Consider the following 13,147-nt stretch of genomic DNA (forward strand, 5'->3'; position numbering starts at 1 on the left):
ACAGTTGCAAATAAAAAGCCTTATCTCAGACTGGCCAATAAAAATACAAGATTAAGACGGGCAAAAGAACACAGACACACAGACAGACACTGGACAGAGGAACGCTGCCTAGAATGTCAGCATCCCGGAGTCGCCTCTCCACTGTTGAGGTTGAGGCTGATGTTTTGCGGGTACTATTTAATGAAGCTGACAGTTGATGACTTCTGAGGCATCTGTTTCTCAAACTAGACAGTCTAATGTACTTGTCCTCTTGCTCAGTTGTGGCCTCCCACTCCTCTTTCTATTCTGGTTAGAGCCAGTTTGCGCTGTTCTGTGAAGGGAGTAGTACACAGCATTGTACGAGATCTTCAGTTTCTTGGCAAATTCTCGCATGGAATAGCCTTCATTTCGCAGAACAAGAATAGACTGACGAGTTTCAGAAGAAAGGTATTTGTTTCTGGCCATTTTGAGCATGTAATCGAACCCACAAATGCTGATGCTCCAGATACTCAACTAGTCTAAAGTAGGCCAGTTTTATTGCTTCTTCATCAGAACAACAGCTTTCAGCTTTGTTAACATAATTGCAAAAGGGTTTTCGAATGATCAATTAGCCTTTTAAAATTATAAACTTTGATTAGTTAACGCAACGTGCCATTGGAACACAGGAGTGATGGTTGCTGATAGTGGGCCTCTGTACACCTATGTAGATATTCCATAAAAAATCAGCAATTTCCAGCAACAATAGTCATTTACAACATTAACAATGTCTACACTGTATTTCTGATCATTTTTATGTTATTTTAATGGACAAAAAAAAAGCTTTTTTCTAAGTGACCCCAAACTTTTGAACGGTAGTATATGATTTACCATGGTTTTATGTTGTTTTTTTTTATTACCGTTTTATGCAGTAATGCAACAGTTATATCCCACCTCAGTCATCAACCATAAAATGATTTGTTGCTTCCATTATTCCATTATTGAAAAGAAAATGTACCTAAAAAGGGGCAGAAATGGTATTATAGCGAATGGTGATGCAGGGAAGCAAATCTGGGTCTCTGGCATGAAAGGCAAAAATCCTATGCATCATGTCAATAGGATTATCCCACTTAGTGGGAATTGTAACACGGTTCATATGGAGAGGGTCACTACACTACCCCGTCCAAACAGGAAGCCACGTCCCTGTGCTTTGACTATCCTCAGCCCCCTCACACATCTGGGCCGTGCATTCAGATGACACCGTAGCCACCATCCCACTTCTGACACCAATTTGTTTGTCCCCGGACAGCGGCGTGGCAGGGAAGCAATCCCATGACTCCGGCGTGAAAGGCAAACACCCTACACATCGCGCCCATATTGTTAATCCACTTCGTGGGAATTGTACCTTGGCTCTTATACCGAGGACCGTTACAATATGATCAGGCACGTGAATATATTGGAATGGATTCATCGGGGTAGGCAAAGCTGTAGAAAGTGGGTCAGAGGTAAGCTGAAGTGATTCTCCTCTTTACCTCTCTTCTGTCTACTTCTCTTTATCCTTCGCTCTCTTCTTTCTTTTGGAGGTGGGATTGTGTCTGGTGATTGATTGTTTTCCGGGCACAACTGTGCGAGCTCAGACAAGACGCTTATGGCTCCTCTCTGTGAGCTCTTTCCCTTGGTTTATAGCTTTATCCTTCATCTATCTGTGTGTGGCGTGCATGTGTAGCGTGTGTGTCTGTGCTTGCTTGCCTGCATATATGTGTGTGCACATCTTACCTTCTCTATCCAGTTGGCAATTGCATTCCTTTAGGAGCCTTTAGCACTATCATCTGGGAAATTAACTCATCTATGATAACAATCCATATAACGTTGTCTTTATGGCACCGTTGCCAATCAGAATGGCACACGGTGGATTTAAGTCATTATTTAAAGTAGAGGTAGGTGTTTAAATGAAAAGTCACCCCGTCAGGTGTCAGCATACATAAAGCCAAACACTGATTGAAATGGTATATTACAACATGCAGGGGACGTGGCCCACTGTACTCTGACACGTTCAACCTCTGCAACCTACTTGACAAGGTATTGAAAATCATTCTCAAGTTTTTGCGTTTCACTCATGGATGAGGTCTATTGTACTATTGCTAAATAAGTTGTGTATGTTTTCCATTCAAGTTCATCAGAATATACGGCCCGGCGTGCGTTGAGAATTCAGGCCTCGCCATTTCTCAGTTAATAATTAACGCAAATTCCTTCCATCCCTCAGTTACTGTTTTACTCGTCCATCCCATTCCCCAATTTTTTTTACAATCACAAAAAATGTATTCAGGTCTGTTTTCCAGTGAGGATGAATAACGATTGTGACGATTGCTCGACACTAATAGTAATACAGGCTTTAAGCGTTGTTTCGTTAGGCTTGACTAGTTTTTGTAATTATGTTTTTCCACTAACCTCGCCATTACCATTTATTGCTCGAAATGGGGAATTCTAATTATCGAAGTATAAAATGCATTCTCTGGCAATATGTATAACATATATTTAAGACTAGGATCCATTGTTCTATTTTTGTATACAGTTTGTGTATTGACATGGATGATCTCATTATCCTTCCGAACCATTTTCAAACATCCTATATGCATTCAGCAACAGTATGTGCCAAACATGCAGGCCATTGACACGTTCCTATCCTTGAATAAACTCCAGACCACATAATCAAACACAATTGTTAAAGAACATTTAGGCCGGGATTCAATACAATCGTGGTTATAGGCATTGCAGTTTTTGAAGGAAATCTTTCCGCGTTCACAAAGTTCCTGAGAATGTCCTTTAAAAGCTGCAATGCCTATAACTCGCAATCGGATTGAATGGCGGTTCAAAATGAAAATATCTCCCAGTGTTTAATATTGTTTATGTTATGTAGAAGCACATGCAGAGGAGAGGGCTGCCTGTGTGTCTGCACACTCTACACTCAGGGTCTAAGTAGTGACAGAAAGGCCATAGTGTGCTTATATGATGTGAACTCTGTGTCCTGTGTGACTTGGCCTTTGAAGGAGCGAGAGGAGAGGAGAGCAGAGGATAGGATAGGATGGAGAAGTACTGCAAGTTCTCATCACCTCATCAAGTCCTCTCTGAGGTCTCTTGGAAAATACATGTTATCTCAATGAGAAAAACTTGTATAAATAAAGATAAAACACTTTTTTTAAACTCTGACTACTTCTGAATAGTGGATGGGTGGAAAGAGAGCTTAGGACTCCATCTGCATCGATTTTTCAAAAGAGGTAAACATTGTCTGTGTGTGAATGCGTACTGTAAAATCATCTTATAGGGCTATTGTCCACCTACACGTGTATAGTCTTTGTCCAGTTTGTAGCCGGAAGGACAGAATGTTCAACAAGTTATGTTACTCTGACAATCCTTGTCATCAGGTTATTTTTTACTACTGGGTACAGAATGTACATAAAGGAGAAAAAATAAGATTAAAAAGTTGATTGTCAAGATAGGTCAATAACCCACAGCCACTGAGTGTCCAAAACATTAAGAACACCTGCTCTTTCCATGACAGACTGACCAGGTGAATCCAGATGAAGGCTTTTATCCCTTATTGATGTCACCAGTTGAATCCACTTCAATCAGTGTAGATGACGGTTGAGGAGACAGGTTAAAAAACTTTTTTTAAGCCTCGAGACAATTGTGTATGTGTGCGATTTAGAGGGTGAATGGGCAAGACGAAATATTTAAGTGCCTTTGATTGGGGTATGGTAGTAGGTGCCAGGTGCACCGGTTTGTGTCAAGAACTGCAATGCTGCTGGGTTCTTCGCGCTCATGCTCAACAGTTTCCTATGTGTAGCAAGAATGGTCCACCACCAAAAAAGATATCCAGCCGGTATGAATACATTTCAGATGTAGGCCTTTGAAACTTTTTACTCTTTCTTGTATTGAATATATAACCATGTCCTCGAATTTTGTCCCTCAAAAACTAAAATATCTTGTCTGTACGTGGTTGATACAGATTGTACTAAATCATTTTTTGACACAGATCTCCATAGCTTTTTATCATATCAATTATCAGCAGTCATTTTAAATTAGTATAATTATGACTTCTTCACTCAGCGGGTCCTTTCTTAGGATGTACTTATTTTTAAAACCCTAGCCGAACACATTCTCCCTTTGCGAAAAAACATTTTCCTAGTTCTGTTACCAAACCACCCAAAATGTTCTTAGTGCTTCACAGTAACTTGTATTTAGTCATTATTTCAAATGGGGGTATCTTCAAAACAGCAATGTAAGAAAAATGTCACAGTCACATGATACGTTTATCTCGCAGACACTAATTATGGCAATTTAACGAGTCACAATCAGGAGATTTGTTTAATCTTGCCCGCATCTCGTAACACAATCTCACTGGAGCCTGTTTTGGGTTGCGGGGTGTTGGGGTTTAATGAAACGCAGCGTGAAGTCACCGAAAAGCAGAACAGACTGATTAGAGGGCTTACACAAACACACTAAATGGCTATAAACTGTGATTAACACGTAATTGTCCTACTGTAGATGGAGACAGAGTTTTCACTGTGATATAGAGGGAGACAAGGGTTCAATTAGGATTTTGGGGGAGATGTCGGAGAACGCTCGACAATAGGAAGACTGTTGTATTCAAAATTTGCCAGGCTTGCAACGGCAATTTTGACATGAAAACACTGGTGGCGCAAACTCAATCAAAAAATGCTAATATGCATCGAAACCACTTCACACACAAATGTTATAACATTAGTTTATGATCAGTTTACTTGCCTTAGTCAAATTCAGCATGGGTCTAAAATATTGCTACATTGTTAGAGTATTGGGACACAGCCAAAGCACGTTCTGAGTGCGTCTGCCTACCTGTTACCAAGATGCTCTGGTTAAGATTTACAGTTTATCAAATTACTCCCTCGGTTCATCTAGTTCAGAGTTACAGTTACATGGGTATAACAGTCTAACATCAAACATTAACAACAAGCCAGTTCGTATACTGTACTCTAGCTACCTCAAAACATATGTTAGTCACTACTTCCATCCACTACCAACCACAGTTGAATCTTTATTTCCAGCTTGCTTTATTTTAACAGATGCCTTATTTCAATGTTCAGTGGCTGATGAGCGCCGATGATTTGCTAGGAGATAGACAACATGATTCATGATAACTTTTCAGCTATCTAGAAGACATGATAAGCAATGAAGTTGACACATATCAGTGCAATCAAAGTTACCAAAGAAAAGATGTCATCTTATCTGTGGCCAATGACCATGAACCTTGTTGGATGGGCACTTTCAATGTAACTCTATGGCAGCACCCAAGGGGGCAGAAGCTGCCTGGCCCTCAGTGGGCTCTCTCATTAGGTGCTGCCGTGTTGTGAGTGACATCACCTTGAGTCAGTCATGCGCAACCAGAGAAGATCAACGACGCCTACAATCTGTGCTTTCTCTGGCTGCCCATCCGCCACTGAACGAGGCCAAAACAGCTGCATTCTGGAGCTGCCTTACTCAAAGAAAATTTGCCAAAACAGTAATACGGGACGAGAAGTCAAGTATGCTGCTTTATTAACTCAAGCAATGATTTTGTTTACACTGTTTGCTAACTGATATGATATAATATTATGACAACGAATGAACGTCAGAATTACATGCATAACATTACATGCCATCTGCTGGACAGTAGTGGGGCTGGGTCCCACTTACCCTGAATGACTCCTCGCCGCTGCAGGTTTGTGTAGTTTACAGAACTTTATTTATTGGTATTTATTTTGAAATTTCATGGTTAAGTGGTAATTACATGACAATCATCTAATTACCAGTTGATTTTGCGGGGATTCATTCAAATGAGCACCACTACCATTTGGTACCATGGTAACCAATTGTGGTAATTATTTGAAGCAAGTAAAATAAAGCACAATAACTTACTTATTATGACTAGATAATGTCATTGTACATACCTGGGAAATACAAGCTGAGACGTTATAATTAAAAAGTAAACAAACAAAGAAAAAGTTAGATTTTATTCACAGTTACGTTTCAACTATATTTTTATGAATACCTTTGTTTGAAAATCAGAATAAATAAATCTGACACCAAGGTCCTGACTCCAACCAGTAATGAGTGGCATTAAGATCTGTGAGACCCCGCCTTCCTTCTCATCTTAATCATCCGAGGCCACTCCAGCCTGGCAGTCCCCTCTCCTCCTGTGGTCAATTAGACCGGCCATCACTGACAGCATCTATAGGAGGTCACATGACCCCCTTGGTCTGAGCCATCAACCTTGCCATCTGATTGGCCGCCCTCCTCCCCCTGGCCGTCAAAGCGAGGGGCGGGGTCACACAGCAAGTAGGGGGAAGTGGGCATGTGGCATCCCGACCTCTTCCCGGAGGTCTCGCTAACGATGACAGGGGCCTTCCTACGAGGCTCATTAAGGATATAATTTAGTTTGAGTTGCTTAAAAGCACATAAAGAGTCGCCATGATGGGTGTGTGATGAGCCAAAGCTGCAGCCTGCAGCCGGAACCACTTCCGCAGATGGATTATGGACAATTTACAGCATGTGAACTCGAGCATCTCCTTGGCTTCGCAACTCAATCCTTCCTCCACACCAACTACACATTTGTTTTGGGGAAAAATGTCATAGTGCTTATAGAACTATACTATATATGGGTCTTTCTATAAACTAGTGTACCAGTGAGGATTTCCTATTGTTAACTTGTTACAATTGTTGGTAAGTCATTGATAATAATCTGCCATGTCATTTAGGGTCAGATCAAAATGTACACAATAGGAAAATGGGGGAGGATCATGCTTTTTCAATTTCAGTCAGGGCGGGTTTAGTATTTTTCGAATTTTGTCCAGGGGAGGGTCATGTAATTTGTAATCTATTAAATGTCATATTCAAATCAAATCAAATTGTATTTGTCACATGCGCCGAATACAACAGGTGTAGACCTTACAGTGAAACACATATTTACAAGCCCTTAATTAACAAACAATTCAGTTTGAAGAAAATACCTTTAAAAAGTAAGAGATAAATATAACAAATAATTAAAGAGCAGCAGTAAAATAACAATAGCGGCTCTATATACAAGGGGTACTGGTACAGAGTCAATGTGCGGGGGCATCGGTGTCGAGGTAATTGAGGTAATATGTACATTTAGGTAGAGTTATTAATGTGACTATGCATAGATAATAACAGAGAGTAGCAGCAGCATAGGGGAAGGGGCAATGCAAATAGTCTGGGTAGCCAATTGATTAGATGTTCAGGAGTCTTATGGCTTGGGGATAGAAGCTGTTTAGAAGCGTCTTGGACCTAGACTTGGAGCTCCGGCACCGCTTGCCATGCGGCAGCAGAGAGAACAGTCTATGACTATGGTGGCAGGAGTCTTTGACAATGTTTAGGGCCTTCCTCTGACACTGCCTGGTATAGAGGGCCTGGATGGCAGGAAGCTTGGCCCCAGTGATGTACTGGGCCGTACGCACTACACTCTGTAGTGCCTTGCAGTTGGAAGCTGAGCAGTTGCCATACCAGGCAGTGATGCAACCCGTCAGGATGCTCTCGATGGTGCAGCTGTAGATCCTTTTGAGGATCTGAGGACACATGCCACATCTTTTCAGTCTCCTGAGGGGGTATAGGTTTTGTCGTTCCCTCTTCATGACTGTCTTGGTGCGCTTGGACCATGTTAGTTTGTTGATGATGTGGACGCCAAGGAACTTGAAGCTCTCAACGGGCTCCACTACAGCCCCGTCGATGAGAACGGGGGCATGCTTGTTCATCCTTTTCCTATAGTCCACAATCATCTCCTTTGTGTTGATCACATTGAGGGAGAGGTTGTTGTCTTTGCACCACATGGTCAGGTCTCTGACCTCCTCCCTATAGGCTGTCTCATTGTTGTCGGTGATCAGGCCTACCACTGTTCTGTCATCGTCAAACTTAATGACGTTGTTGGAGTCGTGCCTGGCTTTGCAGTCATGAGTGAACAAGGAGTACAGGAGGGGACTGAGCACGCACCCCTGAGGGAACCCCGTGTTGAGGATCAGCGTGGCGGATGTGTTGTTACCTACCCTTACCACCTTGGGGCGGCCCGTCAGGAAGTCCAGGATCAAGTTGCAGAGGGAGGTGTTTAGTCCCAGGGTATCTTAGCTTAGTGATGAGCTTTGAGGGCACTATGGTGTTGAACGCTGAGCTGTAGTCAATGAATAGCATTCTCACATAATTGTTCATTTGCATCATCTGTGGATCTGTTGGGGCTGTATGTCAATTGGAGTGGGTCTAGGTTTTCTGGGATAAGGGTGTTGATGTGAGCCTTGACCAGCCTTTCAAAGCATTTCATGGCTACAGACGTGAGTGGTACGGGTCGGTAGTCATTTAGGCAGGTTGCCTTAGTGTTCTTGGCACAGGGACAATTGTGGTCTGCTTGAAACATGTTGGTATTACAGACTCAGACAGGGAAAGGTTGAAAACTTCAGTAAAGACACTTGCCAGTTTTTCAGCGCATGCTCGGAGTACACATCCGGGTAATCCATCTGGCCCTGCGGCCTTGTGAATATTGACCTGTTTAAAGGTCTTAGTCACATCGGCTATGGAGAGCGTGATCAGACGGTCTTCCAGAACAGCTGATGCTCTCATGCCTTTCTTATACGCTTCCGGGTTAGAGTCCCACTCCTTGAAAGTGACAGCTCTACCCTTTAGATCAGTGCGAATGTTGACTGGAATCCATGGCTTCTGGTTGGGGTATGAACATATAGTCACTGTGGGGACGAAGTCATTGATGCACTTATTGATGAAGCCAGCGACTGATGTGGTGTACTCCTCAATTCCATTGGAAGAATCCCGGAACATATTCCAGTCTGTGCTAGCAAAACAGTCCTGTAGTTTAGCATCTGCTTTGACTGACCACATTTTTATTTGCTCAGCGTTTGAGAATATGTTGCTTATTATAGTATCTCATCTGTGCCCGATGATGCCCCTCATCCCTGAGTCTCTGCAGGGTGGACAATATCAATTCAGCCTAGTGTGGTCTCAATAAAATCATCCATAGCCTATACTATTGGCTATAGGCCTAGGCGATATGAAGAGCATGCTCAGAGAGGACTTGGCAAAGTTATATTTCTAAGAAAATGTATTTATTTCCTGAGTTTTTTTGCTGCTGGGATGGTGTATATAAAACTAGCCTACACTGATTTGCACACTGCAATGAATAGGCGTTCCCAATCATGAGACCCGGCCTGCCCTGCTCTTGCTGATATAAACCCTTTTGTACTGCGTACCCAATGACTGTGCTGTGTATGGTGTAACTTCAAGAGGCGAGTCAGTTGTCCAGAAAATGCTGTATCTGTGTGTGCGGAATACGCCTACTGATGTCCTGTTCAGCTTGACAGGGAGAGCATGAAGATGTGAAGGAGGATCAGAAGTAAGCTTGCTACAGCTTTGATTTGTTTTAATAAAAAACAATATGTTTCGTTGCCCATAATGACGCTATTTGTCAGAGTTATTGACTTCACAATAAGCCATATTTGAGTAATTTACATAGTGGCAAGAAAAATATGTGAACCCTTTGGAAATACCTGGATTTCTGCATAAATTGGTCACACAATTTGATCTGATCTTCAATTAGGTCACAACAGTAGACAAATAGGGTCTGCTTAAACTAATAACACACAATTATACATTTTCATGTCTTTATTGAACACAGCGTGTAAACATTCACAGTGCAGGGTGGGAAAAGTATGTGAACCCTTGGATTTAATAACTGGTTGATCCTTCTTTGGCAGCAATAACCTCAACCAAACGTTTTCTGTAGTTGCGGATCAGACCTGTACAAAGGTTAGGAGGAATTTTGGACCATTCCTCTTTACAAAACTGTTTCAGGTACAGTAATAGAAGAATGTAACTAGCTACATAAGCATGATTGAATATAACACCATAAAGGTTATGAAATTAGTAATGTTACCTCGCATGTCCGCGGTTATAAGGAATATACACAAATATATTATGCTCCATACACACAGTGAGCTACAGTAGGAACGGTATAACACGACATACAGAAACTATTATAACGTAATTAGGCACTTACTTTGATAGAAACACAGTCTGGATTTGAACATGGGTGACTGTAGTGACGCCTCTAGCACTGAGATGCTGTTCCTTACAGCTGCGCAACTTGGGAGTCATAAGGCCAGGGTAGCTTCAAACTACAACACATGCTAATACTTCTCTGATGCAATTAACATTGTTTTCCAGAGCTAATAGAATAATATAGCTAGCTACCTAAGCATTGAGTATAACACTATAACGGTTATGAAATTAGTAACGTCACCTCGCGTGTCCTCGGTTATAAGGAATGTACACAAAAATATTATGCTACAGTAGAAACGACATGACAGATATGCACACCTTGGTAGACAAAGAAATTCCTGACCTGCCACTCCAAAAGCTCTTGTTCGGCCTCAGATCAAGCTAGACACCCCATTCCACCTTCCACTGCCTGTTGACATCTAGTGGAAGGCGTATGAAGTGCATACATATCGATAAATATAAGGCAATTGAATAGGCAGGCCCTGAAACAGAGCCTCGTTTTCAGATTTTTCACTTCCTGCATGTAAGTTTGCTGCAAAATGAGTTCTGTTTTTCTCACAGACATAATTCAAACAGTTTTAGAAACTTCTGAGTGTTTTCTATCCAATTGTAATAATAATATGCATATTTTATGATCTAGAAAAGAGTACGAGGCCGTTTCATTTGGGCACGATTTTTTCCAAAGTGAAAACAGCGCCCCCCTATTGACAAGAAGTTTTAATGGCGTCAGACCGAGGCTCTGCATCTGTCCTCGTGCTCCTAGACCTTAGTGCTGCTTTTGATACCATCAATCACCACATTCTTTTGGAGAGATTGGAAACTCAAATTGGTCTACACGGACAAGTTCTGACCTGGTTTAGATCTTATCTGTTGGAAAGATATCAATTTGTCTCTGTGAATGGTTTGTCCTCTGACAAATCAACTGTACATTTCGGTGTTCCTCAAGGTTCCGTTATAGGACCGCTATTGTTTTCACTATATATTTAAACTCTTGGGGATGTCATTCGAAAACATAATGTTAACTTTCACTGCTATGCGGATGACACACAGCTGTACATTTCAATGAAACATGGTGAAGCACCAAAATTGCCCTCGCTAGAAGCCTGTGTTTCAGACATAAGGAAGTGGATGGCTGCAAACTTTCTACTTTTAAACTCGGACAAAACAGAGATGCTTGTTCTAGGTCCCAAGAAACAAAGAGATCTTCTGTTGAATCTGACAAGTAATCTTGATGGTTGTACAGTCGTCTCAACTAAAACTGTGACGGACCTCGGAGTTACTCTGGACCCTGATCTCTCTTTTCACGAACATATCAAGACTGTTTCAAGGACAGCTTTTTCCATCTACGTAACATTGCAAAAATCAGAAACTTTCTGTCCAAAAATGATACAGATAATTTAATCCATGGTTTTGTTACTTCTAGGTTAGACTACTGCAATGCTCTACTTTCCGGCTACCCGGGTAACGCACTAAATATATTTCAGTTAGTGCTAAATACGGCTACTGGAATCCTGACAAGAAACAAAAAAATGTATCATATTACTCCAGTGCTAGCCTCCCTACACTGGCTTCCTGTTAAGGCAAGGGCTTATTTCAAGGTTTTACTGCTAACCTAAAAAGCATTACATGGGCTTGCTCCTACCTATCTTTCCGATTTGGTCCTGCCGTACATACCTACACGTACGCTACGGTCACAAGACGCAGGCCACCTACAGTGGGGCAAAAAAGTATTTAGTCAGCCACCAATTGTGCAAGTTCTCCCACTTAAAAAGATGAGAGAGGCCTGTAATTTTCATCATAGGTACACTTCAACTATGACAGTCAAGATGAAAATTTTTCTTCCAGAAAATCACATTTTAGGATTTTTAATGAATTTATTTGCAAATTATGGTTGAAAATAAGTATTTGGTCAATAACAAAAATTTATCTCAATACTTTGTTATATACCCTTTGTTGGCAATGACAGAGGTCAAATGTTTTCTGTAGGTGCCGACCGCGCTGCTCGAGTCCAAGGGCAGAGAGGTCCTGTCCTCCAGGTTTGCCTTCACGCCCACCGCCACTCTAGTGTCCTACCTGGCAAAGAAAAACAAGAACGTGCTACTTTTGAGCACGCTGCACACAGAGGGCGACATTAGCGATCGCCGCGACAGGAAGCCGGCCGTCATCCTAGACTACAACTGCAACAAGGGCGGCGTGGACAACCTAGACAAGGTGGTTGGCACCTACAGCTGCAGACGGATGACTGCCCACTGGCCCCTGGTCGTCTTCCACAACATCCTCGACGTGTCCTCCTTCAACGCCTTTGTCATATGGCGAGAGATCAAGCCTGACTGGATGCCTCGCAAGCGGAACAAGCACAGGGTGTTCCTCGAGCAGCTGGGAAAGGCACTTGTGAAGCCGCTGATCCAAAGAAGGCAGCATCTCCCCCGCACCGAAGCGGCGTTAGCACTTGTCAAAGTCCTACAGAGTGCTACGGCGGCTCGTGATCAACAGCGCGAGGAGCCCGCCGCTGGCACGGACGCTGCCCCGCTCGCTGCCACGGCCACCGGGGCAAGTAAGAGGAAGAGGTGTCAGCTCTAACCACCCAAGAAGGACTCAAAGACACACACGGTGTGCTGCAGGTGTAAGAAATACATCTGCAAAGGCTGTTCACACGCATACTGTCACACTTGCGCACATTGGGCCTTTAGCCAGGATGGGACAGGGTGACCCGGAGGACGCGGGGACTAGACACAATACGAGGACGACGGGAGGATTAAGTCTGTACTGAAGACTCATCTCTTCAGTAGGTCATATGATTGAGTGTAGTCTGGCCCAGGAGTGTGAAGGTGAACGGAAAGGCTCTGGAGCAACGAACCGCCCTTGCTGTCTCTGCCTGGCCGGTTCCCCTCTCTCCACTGGGATTCTCTGCCTCTAACCCTATTACAGGGGCTGAGTCACTGGCTTACTGGTGTTCTTCCATGCCGTCCCTAGGAAGAGTGAGTCACTTGAGTGGGTTGAGTCGCTGACGTGGTCTTCCTGTCTGGGTTGGCGCCCCCCCCCCCCTTGGGTTGTGACGTGGCGGAGATCTTTGTGGGCTATACTCGGCCTTGTCTCAGGATGG

The 13,147-nt window shown here is 42.9% G+C and overlaps 1 pseudogene; it reads left to right on the plus strand.

Annotated features, from left to right (window-relative positions):
* LOC139561009 (piggyBac transposable element-derived protein 4-like) overlaps positions 1–12,624 on the plus strand; it is a 361,845-nt pseudogene extending 349,221 nt beyond the window's left edge.
* The last annotated feature ends 523 nt before the right edge of the window (positions 12,625–13,147 follow it).

The sequence above is a fragment of the Salvelinus alpinus genome, chromosome 31, assembly GCF_045679555.1.
Source record: "Salvelinus alpinus chromosome 31, SLU_Salpinus.1, whole genome shotgun sequence".
NCBI classification, from domain to species: Eukaryota; Metazoa; Chordata; class Actinopteri; order Salmoniformes; family Salmonidae; genus Salvelinus; species Salvelinus alpinus.